Consider the following 16,509-nt stretch of genomic DNA (forward strand, 5'->3'; position numbering starts at 1 on the left):
GATGAGTCCTTAGTTGGCACACTAGCCTGCTGCATCCAGGTCAGAGCTCTAGCTATCACGCCATATCCTCTCAATGTCCTCAGAAAGACTAAGTTCTAAAAGTATCCTCTCTGGGATCCTCAACTGCAAGCTGGTCTCCCGTGTCCTCTTCTCAAGTGTCAAAATAACTAGCGAATGGTCTGGAAAAGAGGTGCCAGTGACGGAGCCCCCACGCTCCTCAAACCTGTCGTCCACATAGAAGCGATCAATCCATGATAGATTAGTCCCTCCTCCCTACCGGCGATCCGATCGAGAGAAACTAAGACTATCCTGAGAGTGGGAGAAAGCCTCATGCTGCCATGCATCAGTGATCCGCAGTGTCATGCAAAATCGCTCCCAAGCTGCAAGCTCCGTGCTGTGCACTGTGACATGACTGCCTCCCACCCTATCGGCCGAGTCCTCAAGCATGTTGAAATCTCCCCCGACACACCAATGTGCGGCCTCGAGCAATGCATCTGTAACAAGGGTTTAGAACTCTACTCTGGCACTAGCATGGTTGGGTGCATAGACATTGAGCATGCCAAAGAGCTCATCGTGCATCCTCAGAATAACATACTGTGCTCTACCAGGCACAATGACCCCGCGATCCACAATGGCCTACTGCCATACATCCGCAATGACCATACATACTCCTCCCTGCCCACCCAAGGGGCCAAATCCTACAGACCAAAATGTGTCCCATCTACCAGGCATCACCGAACCATACCTCCGAATCCTGCTCTCACTCAAATGGTGTTCCTACATCATTAGAATATTAATACTGCCCCCAACTAGGCATCTCTAAAGCTCCTGCCTCAAGCAACCACGATAACGTACATAGTGTGCACTGCCAAGGTCCTGTACATTCCATGAGATGATCCTCATGGATGACCTGCTAAGGTGGAGGCTATCTCAGCCATACGGCGGGCCTTCGCAAACAAGCAGCTTGGATGGAGAATAGTCCCCATCCGAGCGGCTATGAATCTGCCACCCGGCCGGTGTGCTGCAAGAATCTCGGATCAGGCACCAGTGGTGGCTGTGTCCCATGGGACTGCCTCCCGCTTTGAGAGAGCAACCTCGTGTATCCATACATAACCACGGTTGCGTGCTAGGTTTGCCACTATGCGAACCACCAAATGTCGAATCCCTGAGGCATCCGCACTCCTGGTATCAAAGAAATGAGCCAGCTCCTAGAGTCGGCCTATCACGTCTGTCATCTCCAGATCGCTCACATGGTGAGAAAACTCAACTGCCTGAGTCTTCAAAGTGCTAAGAGCGAGATCCAGAGTCCACTCCCGGTCGCTAGTGCCACAGAGAGGGAAGGAGAAGGCCACCACTGAATCAAGTGCCTCCTCCCCTCGGACCGGAGGTATCACCACATGAACTCTGATGGGTGCTGGCTCATGGGGACCCTCCACTCCAAAAAGCAATGTGGAGGAGTAGTCAAAAGCCTCCCAGCGCTGTCTGGTGTCAAGACTACTCAGTGGATTGCGAATAGAGGATATCCGTGAAGCCCGAATCGGCATAGCAGGTCTCCTCTGCGGTGCACGAGCAAGGTTGGTGCTCAGTGCCCGACGGGACTGCAGGTGAGTGCCAGGGTACTGCCAGGGCCTCTCGAGGATCTGAGGCAAGCAGAGGGGGAGGAGGGGGGGAGAAGGGAGTGGGGAAGGAGCCGCTGAGGACAAAACTGGGGCAGGAATGGGAGGAGGTGAGGGTGGAAGCGAGGCGGGAGGGGGGGAAGGGGGAGGGGGTGGGGGGTGGGGGCGAAGGAGGGGGTGCTGGCATCTCCTGATCCTCCATCTGCGCTGGGGTCTCCTCGTGGAGGGGAGCAAAGCTATTCCTCACTGGAACCCAGTGATGCTGAGACTGTGAGGAATAGCTTTGCTCCCCTCCACGAGGAGACCCCTGAGACTGTGATTGCTACTACATCAGTCTCTCTGGTGGGCATGCTGCTATGGTTGTTTGCTACATCGATCTCTGGGCATGCTGCTATGGCTGTCTCCCTCTACGATGCCCCTATCAAGGCTTCCAATCCAAGGTCTCTATGGGCTGAGTAGGTGTCCTAGAGGCTGCCTGCCGAGCCGCATCTGTGGGCGGGCCATCAGGGGCCTACTGTTGCTGTGAAGGTCGGGGTCTCCTGCGAGGGCAGGCCTTGGCCAGCAGGTGACCAACCTGCCCATATATAAAACACTGATTCGGGAGCCCCAAAAACTCCAGTCTCTGATCAATCCATCCCTCCCTATCCTAGGTAGCTGAATGACCTTCAGAAGGGAGGAGATGTTAGGAACCAAAACCCTGACCGAAGGCAGGCCAACTGCTCTAGCCACCACTGAAGATGCTGTGGGGCTAGTCTCAAGCACCGAGCCCACCAATGCTCCTATCCTAGAAAGGAGCGGAAGGTACTCGTCTTGCAGCGGAGTCCAGGGAAGCAAACTGTGACATGGAATAGGTGCTCTCCTTGCTCGGCCGCTGCTGCTGGGTCGAAGCCATGCTGCTAAGGTCTGAAAAAGGCCCGAGTGCCCCTGATGTCAAGGGGACTCATGGCTAGGACCTGGGTCACACTCTGGCTAACTCAAACTCAATTTGGTAGTGTCTACAGCCCAGTAACTGAACGTCCAGGATCTTGCCCACATTTGCAAGAAGGCGGGCCTGGAGAAGACCCCGGATCTCCCCTCTGCTGGGGCGAGTGCCGACTATACGGCATATGGTGGAATGTGCCTGGTGGTGTTCCACCTCTGCGACGACGAGGCTCGCTTCCTCTTGGCGAAAGAGAAAGCCTAATGGGCGAGCGAGGGGGCTGTGGAAGAGGGGCTTAAAACAGAGGCGGCGAAAGGGCAGGGGGGCGGATGAAACACGAAAAGGTGGGGAGAGGGCGAAGGTAGGTGGAGGGGGCAGGTCACGGACGAAGGGGAGAGAGCAGGGGCACGAAGGAGACAGATTAAGGGGGGGCTGGCACAAAAGAGCAGTGGCGGGGGGGCTGGCGCGAATGAGCAGAGGCGGGGGAGCAGACGGGAAGGCAGATAGGACGGAGCTGGTGGGTGGAGCAGACGCGAGGGTGGGGAGGGGGTGTGCGTGCAGGCTGTAGCACGAGCAGGGGAGGAGCAAAAGCTTCAGCCAGCAAGATGGCCTGCTCTAGATTTGGTTCACTAATTCTTTATGCATCTATTTATGCATAAAGTCAAAATTGATGAAAATAACTCTTTTGAATTAAAATAAAATTCTTTATGCATTTATTTATGCATAAAATCAAAATTGATGAAAATAACTCTTTTGAAATAAAAATAGATTTCTTTATGCATATTTCTATGCATAAAATCAAAATTGATGAGAATAACACTTTTGGATTAAAATAAATTCTTTATGCATCTTTCCATGCATAAATCCAATTTAGTAGGAATTACACTTTTAGAATAAAAGAATTTCTCTTATGCATCTAATTTATGCATAAAATCCATGTATGATGAAAATCACACTTTTAATATAAAAAAAATCTTTTATGCATATGTTTATGCATACAAATCATTTATGATGAAAATTAGTCTTTTAATATAAAAGAATTTCTTTTATGCATCCATTTATGCATAAAAATCATTTATGATGAAAATCACACTTTTAATATAAAAATTATCTTTTATGCATACAATCATTTATGATGAAAATCACTCTTTTAATATAAAAGAATTTCTTTTATGCATCCATTTATGCATAAAATCATTTATGATGAATATAACACTTTTATAATCAAATTAACAATTTCAATATGCTTCCTTCTATGCGTAGAATTTAATTCTAAAGAAAGTAACACTTTTTTAATAAATTATTTTTAGTATGCATTTTTCTATACCTAGGATGAAAAATAACACTTTAAGAATACATATACGATGGGAATTACTCTTTTTGAATTAAAAAAAGTAAAACTTTTTTTACACAATTTTAGAAAATTTTGCCATAACCTCCTTTCTATGGCTGACCACTTTTCAATTTTTAACTCTCTAAAATTAATTAGAGTTTCACCAAGAGTATTTCAATCATTCTAATGTAAACATTTTCTACTTATTTAAGAGAAACATTATGAAAAACTTGATTTTATCCATTAATCATTCATCTAGGATAAAGAGTGGTTGGATTTAAAGAAGAGAGGGGAATGCCTTTTTTCAATGAGGCATATCATATTCATTTTAGAGAAGACAAAAATCATAAAAACAGAGGAGAGATAAAAATATCTCATTATTTGGGAGTTTAAAACTCTCCCACAGATGTGAAATAGGCACCTCCTTCATGAGGGGAATTCCCCCATACTGAGGTGTCAAAAATGCATCATTTCTTCTAAATATCTCTCTTTTTTAACTATTAACCTTGTCCTTAGTCAACTCTTCATCTTATGTGAGTATTTACTCATTTTTGGGAGATTTTCCTTTTATTCTTCCATTTATCTCCTCCCTACATTTTTGAGGGATTTTTCTTTTATTCTTCCATTTATCTCCTCCCTACATTTGGATGAATCTATTGGTCTATAGGAACCTTAATTTAAAATTTCAAAAAAAATCTTGACCCTTAGGATAAGGCCTCTTGATGAACAGATTATATTTGATTTCTAATGCACCTTCTGAAAATCTTTTTGAACTTCTGTTTCGGGGGAACTTATTTAAATACAAAGAGATATTTTTCCATCCAAAAATATCCAAAATCTGAATAATCTCTCTCTAGAACATTTTCTCTCTCTAGGCCAAAATAGCAGGTAGAAACAAGATCTTTTATATTTCTGAAGAGGGATTTGACTACAGGGGAAGACACTCGACATCCTGAGAGACTAGGAAGGAATCTTACATTCTACCCCACTTAAAAAATGCGAGATGTCCTCATCTCGCAGGTGGAGTATGATCTCTTTCATCATCTTCTTCATCTTCAATCACTTCCAGCGTTACTGCCTTGGAAGTGGGCGGTCGATTTGGGAAAAACTCTCTTTGACTTCCCCTATTCTGAGGTGGAGGTCTTGCATTACTTTGGATTCAAACTGCAGGTTGGATAGAGAGTCTACCTCTGGGATTTTCCTGATTTTGGCAGATAGAACCCTGATTACTCTGGGATGGAAGGGGCTGGAGTGGAATCTTGGTCCCTAATTTTCTTGCCTTGAAAACGTTGATCCAAAAGGAGTTGGGCAATCCATGCTGTGATGTCCAAACCCTTGACAATTATAGCATTTCACTCTCTTGTTCAAGGATGGAACTTCTGAAGTTGAAATCTAGGGGATTGAGTTTCGGGAAAAGGACATTTCTTCCATTCTGAAACTTTACATATCTTGGATTTAACCCTGATATCTCTTAGGCGGAGAAAGGTTGGAATCATCTTCTGGGAATAAAAACCTTTTGAAAGGTGATGGTGCTGGCTTTGGCGGGACTTTGGCATCAAAGGCTTTGGCAAATCCTTCGCCATTCGAACTGCTTTGGCCATGGAAACTGGCTTGGCATTCTTCACCAGGATATTCAAAGGTTCGTTCAGTCCCCAAATAAACCTGGCCATCAGCTGTTCTTCATCCAGCGCGGAGGCGAGTATCTGAGGAGGAGGGCAAATGCTTGGTGATATGCTTCAATAGTTCTATTCCCCTGGGTTAACTCTAAGAATTCGTTCATCTTTGTTTCTAAAAAACCGGGAGGACAGAACCTCGTCCTAAGATCAGTACAGGTTTGGGTATTTCGGTCGAGACGGTTTGTCTCGCAGTGGTTTCTTCATGCCACTCTAGCTGTCTCCACTATCTTCAGCCTTGCAAGAGCCATTTTGCTCTTCTCATTGTACCCAGTGGCATCGAAGTATTCTTCCATTGATTCAATCCACTTCTCCACACCCTCGCCCAAGTTTTCCCCTTAACCCTTGAAAGGTCCAGGCTACGAACTATGAAGAGTTTTACGAACATCCAGGTCAAGCTCTTCTTCATCAAGTTGATGGTTAACATTTCTACCACGACGACCTCGATCCATGTTCCTACAATACAAAAATTCTTGTTAAGTCTCTTTATTTATGATTCGGTCTGATTTTTTATTCAACTGATTCTGGGGTTCTCTAAATAGGTCAGTTCCCCACAGAATAAAGAGATAAAGATACTCATATAGAACGCATTATCAGTTAATAATTCATTCAGAATATCTCATTCATATCTTTAACACAATAATGATCCATCAGACTAATTTTTTCCATCTGAATAGTCCTCCATGGGGATTTCAATTTTTTAGATTTTTAATTTATCATCCCTTAACTGGATCCACTGGACAAAAGTTAATAGTAGCAATCTACCAGCACAATCCACTAATCTCATAGTGATTGGTTGAAGTCATTAACGTCATTCCAGTTAAGAGCATCATCACAGGGACTCGTTCCATTCATCCCTCATTGTGGTTTTGCTCAGCTTATTACATTTCAACCAAATTTTAGGGATCATCATTTTTCAATCAGAATCTAAATCAACTCATCAATTCTCAACCAAAATTTAAAAATCATATCAACCATGTAAGATCCTGGTCTCCACCGCGCAACGGATCGGGGTACTAGCAGCGGAAGTAGCACATCATGCGCGGGGCAGGGGTCTCACACTCGGGGCCTCGCCCACGGATATCTGGACAAGAGACTAATATGTCGATTTATCCAAAACCAAAACCGGAAAAACTTCCTTTACCCAAAAAGCACGGGCGATTCCACCAGGATAACTCCTTACTCTAACGTAGTCAAGATCATTACTGATCAAACTGATCCGATTGCACCTCTAACGGTACTTGGTCAGATCAAGGAAGAAACTTGCACTTGGATCATTGGGATCAACGCTTTTTTCTCCATCAAGAGGCACAGCCGTTGATTCCTATCCATAGAACAATTACTATTGTAAGATCCCCCTGTTCCCACCGAGCAACGGATTCGGGGTACTGGCAGCAGAAGTAGCGCTTCTCGCGCGGGACAGGGGTCCCACACTCGGGGCCTCGCCCACGGATATCCGGTTAAGAGACTAATCCGTTGGTTGTTCCAAAACCGAACCCGGAAAAACTTCCTTTACCGGAAAGCACGGGCGATTCCACCAGGATAACTTTTTACTCTAACGTAGTCAAGATAATTTCTGATCGAGATGATCCAATTACATCTATAAGATACTTAGTCAGATCAAGGAAGAACTTGCACTTGGATCATTGGGATCAACGCTTTTTTCCCCATTCAAGAGGCACAGCCGTTGATTCCTATCCATAGAACAGTTACTGTCCGGGATTTATTTTTTCTATCGTAAAAACAAAAGTTTGAGTCTCGATTTACGGATCCATCATCAGTCCAGCCTAACCCCATCCGATCCCATGGGTTAGCCAACCGCCCAACCACTATAGTGATGGGATCCCATTAAGAATTTGGTTAGGTTTTGTCCCGGGTACCAAGGAAAAGAGTTCCAAGGCCCCCTAGCCGGATGTTCATGCAAAATAAAACTAGTCACACCACTCACACACCCAATATGAAATTACCTTTTTCAACCAGATTCAACCAGTTTAAAACAATCCTTTAATAAAACCATAGTATCACTGATCACAATCTTCCAATTTATCCAATTGATTTTTAATTTCCCATCAATCCTTCATCAGAGTATCTATGGCATCATTGGCAACTAGAACGCTCCGGGGCCGTTTCGATTGTTCCTAGCCCTTAATACTCGGCAATATAATCACTTATCAAGATGGACTCTCGTTGAAGATCAGCAAGATCAACCAACAGATCCATATAAAGAGCCATGGACTCATCCATTGAAGACCAGCAAGGTTAATCAACTAGATCCATGCTCGATTTCAGAAAACAACTCCAACTCTGTTCCAATATCTTCCTCGATGCACACGTGGGTATCCTAGGCGACCCAGAGCCCGAGCATCGTATGGTCAGCACCCTCTAGGATCCTTCGCAGGTGACCTAGCGCTTCACTCATAGGCCGCTTCCTTGGCCCCTCATCCACCGTACCGGAAGCTCACCATTTTAATCGCACCGAGGCTGGTCAAGACCTCGGCCGACCTTGCTACGCGAGACGTCCTTCATTGACTCTCCGTCATCACAGCAGTTGCAACTTTATCAGTTAGGTCCACGACCTTAATCACAAGACGGTCAAAATGCTCCCCCAGCATTCTTGACATAAAACAGTCATTTACAAACAGCATTTACAAACAGTTTACAATACAATTTCTATTTTAACTTTTATTTTTCCACATTATCCCTCATCAATCTACATTACTTATTCCATATTCCATTTATATGTATACTCATCCCATCACATCATTTTCCATCTCATCACTTCAGATTCCTTCACATCACATATCATATATTCACATCCATACATCCACATCTACATCCATACATCTATTTTCACATCCACATCTACATGCACATTCATGCATCCATCCACATCTACATGCACATCCACATCTACATGCACATTCACATCCATACATCCACATCTATATGCGTACATTCACATCTACATGCATACATCCACATCTCTATGCATACATCCACATCCACATTCACATTCACCTCCATACATCTACATCTACATGCATACATCCACCTCCACATTCACATCCACATCTATACATCTACATCTACATGCATACATCCACCTCCACATCTACATCTACATGCATACATCCACCTCCACATCCACATCCACATCTATACATCTACATCTACATGCATACATCCACATCTCCATTCACATCTAAATCTATACATCTACATCTACATGCATACATCCACCTCCACATCCACATCCACATCTATACATCTACATCTACATGCATACATCCACATCTCCATTCACATCTAAATCTATACATCTACATCTACATGCATCCATCCACCTCCACATCCACATCTACATCTATACATCTACATCTACATGCATACATCCACATCTCCATTCACATCTACATCTATACATCTACATCTACATGCATCCATCCACCTCCACATCCACATCTATATCTATACATCTACATCTACATGCATACATCCACATCTCCATTCACATCTACATCTATACATCTACATCTACATGCATCCATCCACATCCACATCCACATCTATATCTATACATCTACATCTACATGCATACATCCACCTCCACATTCACATCCACATCTATACATCTACTTCTACATGCATACATCCACATCTCCATGCATACATCCACCTCCACATTCACACTTACATCCATACATCTACATCTACATGCAAACATCCACATCTCCATGCCTTATAAATTTCTTTTAATTAATCTAGGATGATAGTCTCTAGAATATGGTAGGAAGTCCTCTTTTTATGCTTTGAATGAAATTATTTTATGCGTAATTTCTATAAAAATTTTGCCATAGCTCCGCTACTATGACTGATAAGTCTCAATTTTTTCTAAGGGATAAAGCTTATCATTAAGGAAATAATTAGAATGGTCTCTAATTGGATCATCAATCCATAATGGATTGAATCATCGATAAACATAAACTAAAAGTATAGAAAAAAGCCATTAATTTGGCCTCAAGCATAGCTTAATCTTGGATTAAGGAAAAGCTTTATGAAAAGCTTCATTTGGATTGAGAATGGGTCATGAGTATGACCATTTCTTGAGTGAGAGAGAGAAATTACATAAAAACCATTAGAATTTAAACATAAATGAAAATTAACTTCAATAGCATTTATTAAATTATGTAACTCTTCACTACTACTCACCAATTAACTTCATAGCATTTAAAAAACCATACCAATTAAGCTTCTCAAGCTTGAGAGGGGTTGAGAAGAGAGAATCATTGAGAAATTATAGAAAAGATCAAAATTCAATATACTTACCTTATGATTTGCTTGATTCTTTATTCACGGTAGAGGCCCCCAACCAATCAATTGGTTTAGTATGTTGATGGAGCCACCAATGGGGATTGAAGAAAGAGAGAAGTATCAAAAACTAGTGAATTATTAAAGAATTCACAATTCTTGGCTTAGGAGGAGTAGAGTAACAATGCATAAGACACTATATTTTTTTCAACAAGGGGAGGCTTCTATTTATAGGAAAAATTGAGCTCCTCATTAAACAAACTGATTCTAGAATTTTCCAAGTCAGTTTGGTTGAATTTGGACTAGATTTGGACCTAGTTTGGTTACTTTTTGATTCGGTTTGGTTTCATTTTGATTTGGTTTGGTTCAAGAGAGATGAGAGATAAAAATATCACATTATTTTTGAGTTTAAAACTCATTCAAGCATGTGAAATATGCACCTCCTTTAAAGAATTCCCCTTCCTTACATATGTGTCAAAATTTTATTGCTCATAGTTTTTTACTAATAAACCTTGTACATTTTCAACTCTTCATCTTATGTGAAATATGCACCTCCTTTAAAGAACTCCTCTTCCTTACATATGTGTCATAGTTTTTTTACTAATAAACCTTGTACATTTTCAACTCTTCATCTTATGTAAAATATGCACCTCCTTTAAAGAACTCCCCTTCCTTACATATGTGTTTATTTACTAATAAACCTTGTACATTTTCAACTCTTCATCTTATGTGAAATATGCATCTCCTTTAAAGAACTCCCCTTCCTTACATATGTGTTTTTTTTACTAATAAACCTTGTACATTTTCAACTCTTCATCTTATGTGAGCATTTACTCATTTTTGGATACCCAAAATATCTCATATTTTTAATATTGCTCATAGTTTTTTACTAATAAACCTTGTACATTTTCAACTCTTCACCTTATGTGAGCATTTACTCATTTTTGGGTATCTTCTTTTTACAAATTGGATTTATCTCCTCCCTACACATGTATTGATGCTATTGGCCCATAGGAACCTTAATTGGACCATAGTCTAAAGATTTCTGAAAATCTAGACCCTTAGACTAAGGTTCTTTATACCTATTTCCAATTAATTCCAATTGCACATTTGAAAATTCTTTTTGAATTTCTGTTTCAGGGAAATTCATCTTAATTATATGAGATATTTTTCTATCCAAAAATAATCAAAATCTGAATATTCTCTCTCTAGAATATTTTCTCTCTCTAGTTTAAAACAGTTAGAAATAAGGTCTTTATATTTGTGAAGAGGGATTGATTACACGGGAAGATACTAGACATCAAAAAGGGGGTTGGGGGAGGAATCTTACATTCTACCCCACTTAAAAAAACGCGAGATGTCCTCATCTCGCAACTTGTGATAAATTCGCAAGATGCACGAATATGAGACTTAGAGAAAAATTTTAATCAAGATTAACCACCAAGAAAAGTCTTAAAGAGAGAAAGATTCAAAATAAGAACAAGATTTAAACTTTATTCATTCTCGGAACTTATATAGTAAAGATAGAAGAACTCTTTATACTTCCATAAGCCCGTCCATCATATGGTCACAAAAGCAGCACTCACAAGCTGCACAAGTATAGGGTAACTCATCTATGGGAATGATTTTGCTGGTTATTGCCGCACCTATCTCAGTGGTATGAGGTGATCTAACAAAAGGACCTCTGAGAGACAAGTCAAAAACGGGGTAAAGGCATATCTTCTCATGAGGAAGAAAACACGCCAATAAGAAGACCCGCTCAAAAAACCCAAGATGTCTTGATCTCATGACACAGTAGTATCGGGGACCCAAACCCAAAGCTTCAATAACCATGGCCAAGCGGACATTGTTACGAAAGTGCTGCTGACCCCAGGGTGTTACCCTAGTTATGTTTTGATAGGTCCGCCATTTGGTTTGCGCTACAGAAGTTCCTAGGTGAGGAAAAAGTGAGCGCTCATACTGTTCTATAAAGTCACAGAGTCCATCTTGATAAGTGATTATATTGCCGAGTATTAAGGGCTAGAAACTATTGAAACGGCCCCGGAGCGTTCTAGTTGCCAATGATGCCATAGATACTCTGATGAAGGATTGATGGGAAATTAAAAATCAATTGGATAAATTGGAAGATTGTGATCAGTGATACTATGGTTTTATTAAAGGATTGTTTTAAACTGGTTGAATCTGGTTGAAAAAGGTAATTTCATATTGGGTGTGTGAGTGGTGTGACTAGTTTTATTTTGCATGAACATCCGGCTAGGGGGCCTTGGAACTCTTTTCCTTGGTACTCGGGACAAAACCTAACCAAATTCTTAATGGGATCCCATCACTACAGTGGTTGGGCGGTTGGCTAACCCATGGGATCGGATGGGGTTAGGCTGGACTGATGATGGATCCGTAAATCGAGACTCAAACTTTTGTTTTTACGATAGAAAAAATAAATCTCGGACAGTAACTGTTCTATGGATAGGAATCAACGGCTGTGCCTCTTGAATGGGGAAAAAAGCGTTGATCCCAATGATCCAAGTGCAAGTTCTTCCTTGATCTGACTAAGTATCTTATAGATGTAATTGGATCATCTCGATCAGAAATTATCTTGACTACGTTAGAGTAAAAAGTTATCCTGGTGGAATCGCCCGTGCTTTCCGATAAAGGAAGTTTTTCCGGGTTCGGTTTTGGAACAACCAACGGATTAGTCTCTTAACCGGATATCCGTGGGCGAAGCCCCGAGTGTGGGACCCCTGTCCCGCGCGAGAAGCGCTACTTCTGCTGCCAGTATCCCGAATCCGTTGCTCGGTGGGAACAGGGGGATCTTACAGTTGGTATCAGAGCCTTTAGTTAATAAAGATCAACTGAGAAGACAAATATGTCAAAAATTTATCAAGAAACACAAAAAGGTTATGATTGTGTGAGATAATTCATACAATTTGATATTCAAACTGAAATTCGTAATTTTGGTAATTGGGTCTTCAGATGGAAGTATCGCAATTATATAGAATCCCTGACTTGCTTGAGGCCTAGACATGATAGTATTTACCTTATAATTCCAAGGGCCATGACTACCTGTATATACCGAGAGTATACTGCAGCTCTTTACTGACAGTATATACGAGTAAATCTAAGACTTGAAATTATAAGCGTTAATGCTATCCAGATGATGATTTCGAATGTGATTGATATGATTTTTAATTCTGTTTGAGAATTGATGAATTGATTTGGATTCTGATTGAAAATTCTGATTGAAAAATGATGATTTTTAAAAATTAGTTGAAATATAATGAAACCACAATGAGGGGGAATGGGACGAGTCCCTGTGATGATATTCATAACTAGAACGATGATAATGAATTTAGCAAATCACTATGAGATTAGTGGGTTGGGCTGTCAGATTGCTACTGTTAATACTTGACCGGTAGATCAAGTAAGGGATGTCAAATTGAGAACTTGCTTGACTGAAATTTCCGTGGAGGAATGTTCCGAAGAAAACTTTTCGGTCTAATGGACCATTATCATGTTAAAGATATGAATGATATGATCTGAATGAATTGTTATTTAATGATGAGTTCTATATAAGGGATATTTATCCCAATGTTCTGTTGGATTGACCAGAATATAAGGAACCCCAGAATAAAATTGGATCTTAAGAAAAAGAGCTGTCCTCTACCTTGCGAGATGAGAACATCTCGCACTTTTTAAGTGGGGTAGAATGTAAGATTCCTCCCCAGCCTTTGAGGTATACAGGAGTAAGAATCTCCCTTTCCGATCTTATAATTATTTCCTCTCTAAAATAAAATAAAGTTTCTGTTTAGAAAAGGAAGACCCTTTCCCTAGAATACTTCTCAAGTGTCCCACCTGTTTTAAGGATTTAGAACAATGAGTTCAGAAGTGAGAATCGGTGTTTTGGATACCAAGGTTTTGGTTTTCATTCGAGTACGGCCCAAAAGAAGTTCTTTATCTCTTGGGGAGTATAAGAAGTTATCCCCCAGATATTGTGACACTTATATCTGAATTCAATATGAAAGTAGGTGACTTAGCCTACAAGCTTCTTTTATCTCCTCATCTCAAAATTCTTAATGCCTTCTATAGAAAAATGTGTCAAACTCAAATCATGGAAAGACGGAAAAACTTCAGTGGCAAGTTACCGTTGGCTTCTAGGTTACGCTAGCTCCTTCCTTTATATAAGTCATAACTTTACTTGTCGCTCATAGTAATCTTACTCCCATCAATCTCCTTTCTTTCTTAATCTCCTTCATGGCTTGGCAACAAGAACTAGTTTTATCCATGATGATTTCTCACCTTCAAGACGCAAGAGAGTCTGTGAAGAAAAGATCAACCAACAGATCCATATAAAGAGCCATGGACTCATCCATTGAAGACCAGCAAGGTCAATCAACCAGATCCATGCTCGATTTCAGAAAACAACTCCAACTCTGTTCCAATATCTTCCTCGACGCACGCGTGGGTATCCTAGGTGACCCAGAGCCCGAGCACCATATGGTCAGCACCCTCTAGGATCCTTCGCAGGTGACCTAGCGCTTCACTCATAGGCCGCTTCCTTGGCCCCTCATCCACCGTACCGGAAGCTCACCATTTTAATCGCACCGAGGCTGGTCAAGACCTCGGCCGACCTTGCTACGCGAGATGTCCTTCATTGACTCTCCGTCAGCAGTTGCAACTTTATCAATTAGGTCCACGACCTTAATCACAAGACGGTCAAAATGCTCCCCCAGCATTCTTGACATAAAACAGTCATTTACAAACAGCATTTACAAACAGTTTACAATACAATTTCTATTTTAACTTTCATTTTTCCACATTATCCGTCATCAATCTACATTACTTATTCCATATTCCATTTATATGTATACTCATTCCATCACATCATTTTTCATCTCATCACTTCAGATTCCTTCACATCACATATCATATATTCACATCCATACATCCACATCTACATCCATACATCTATTTTCACATCCACATCTACATGCACATTCATGCATCCACATCCATACATCCACATCTACATGCACATTCACATCCATACATCCACATCTATATGCGTACATTCACATCTACATGCATACATCCACATCTCTATGCATACATCCACATCCACATTCACATTCACCTCCATACATCTACATCTACATGCATACATCCACCTCCACATTCACATCCACATCTATACATCTACATCTACATGCATACATCCACATCCACATCTACATCTACATGCATACATCCACCTCCACATCCACATCCACATCTATACATCTATATCTACATGCATACATCTATACATCTATATCTACATGCATACATCCACATCTCCATTCACATCTACATCTATACATCTACATCTACATGCATACATCCACCTCCACATCCACATCCACATCCACATCTATACATCTACATCTACATGCATACATCCACATCTCCATTCACATCTACATCTATACATCTACATCTACATGCATCCATCCACCTCCACATCCACATCTACATCTATACATCTACATCTACATGCATACATCCACATCTCCATTCACATCTACATCTATACATCTACATCTACATGCATCCATCCACCTCCACATCCACATCTATATCTATACATCTACATCTACATGCATACATCCACATCTCCATTCACATCTACATCTATACATCTACATCTACATGCATCCATCCACCTCCACATCCACATCTATATCTATACATCTACATCTACATGCATACATCCACCTCCACATTCACATCCACATCTATACATCTACTTCTACATGCATACATCCACATCTCCATGCATACATCCACCTCCACATTCACACTTACATCCATACATCTACATCTACATGCAAACATCCACATCTCCATGCCTAATAAATTTCTTTTAATTAATCTAGGATGATAGTCTCTAGAATATGATAGGAAGTCCTCTTTTTATGCTTTGAATGAAATTATTTTATGCGTAATTTCTATAAAAATTTTGCCATAGCTCCGCTACTATGACTGATAAGTCTCAATTTTTTCTAAGGGATAAAGCTTATCATTAAGGAAATAATTAGAATGGTCTCTAATTGGATCATCAATTCATTATGGATTGAATCATCGATAAACATAAACTAAAAGTATAGAAAAAAGCCATTAATTTGGCCTCAAGCATAGCTTAATCTTGGATTAAGGAAAAGCTTTATGAAAAGCTTCATTTGGATTGAGAATGGGTCATGAGTATGACCATTTCTTGAGTGAGAGAGAGAAATTACATAAAAACCATTAGAATTTAAACATAAATGAAAATTAACTTCAATAGCATTTATTAAATTATGTAACTCTTCACTACTACTCACCAATTAACTTCATAGCATTTAAAAAACCATACCAATTAAGCTTCTCAAGCTTGAGAGGGGTTGAGAAGAGAGAATCATTGAGAAATTATAGAAAAGATCAAAATTCAATATACTTACCTTATGATTTGCTTGATTCTTTATTCACGGTAGAGGCCCCCAACCAATCAATTGGTTTAGTATGTTGATGGAGCCACCAATGGGGATTGAAGAAAGAGAGAAGTATCAAAAACTAGTGAATTATTAAAGAATTCACAATTCTTGGCTTAGGAGGAGTAGAGTAACAATGCATAAGACACTATATTTTTTT

The 16,509-nt window shown here is 40.7% G+C and overlaps 1 pseudogene; it reads right to left on the bottom strand.

Moving 5' to 3' along the window:
• Nucleotides 1-273: 273 nt before the first annotated feature.
• On the bottom strand, nt 274-903 carry LOC147620660 (uncharacterized; annotated as a pseudogene).
• Nucleotides 904-16,509: the final 15,606 nt, after the last annotated feature.

Source organism: Cibotium barometz, chromosome 31 (genome assembly GCF_041138505.1).
Source record: "Cibotium barometz isolate CiBa-2024 chromosome 31, ASM4113850v1, whole genome shotgun sequence".
NCBI lineage: Eukaryota > Viridiplantae > Streptophyta > Polypodiopsida > Cyatheales > Cibotiaceae > Cibotium > Cibotium barometz.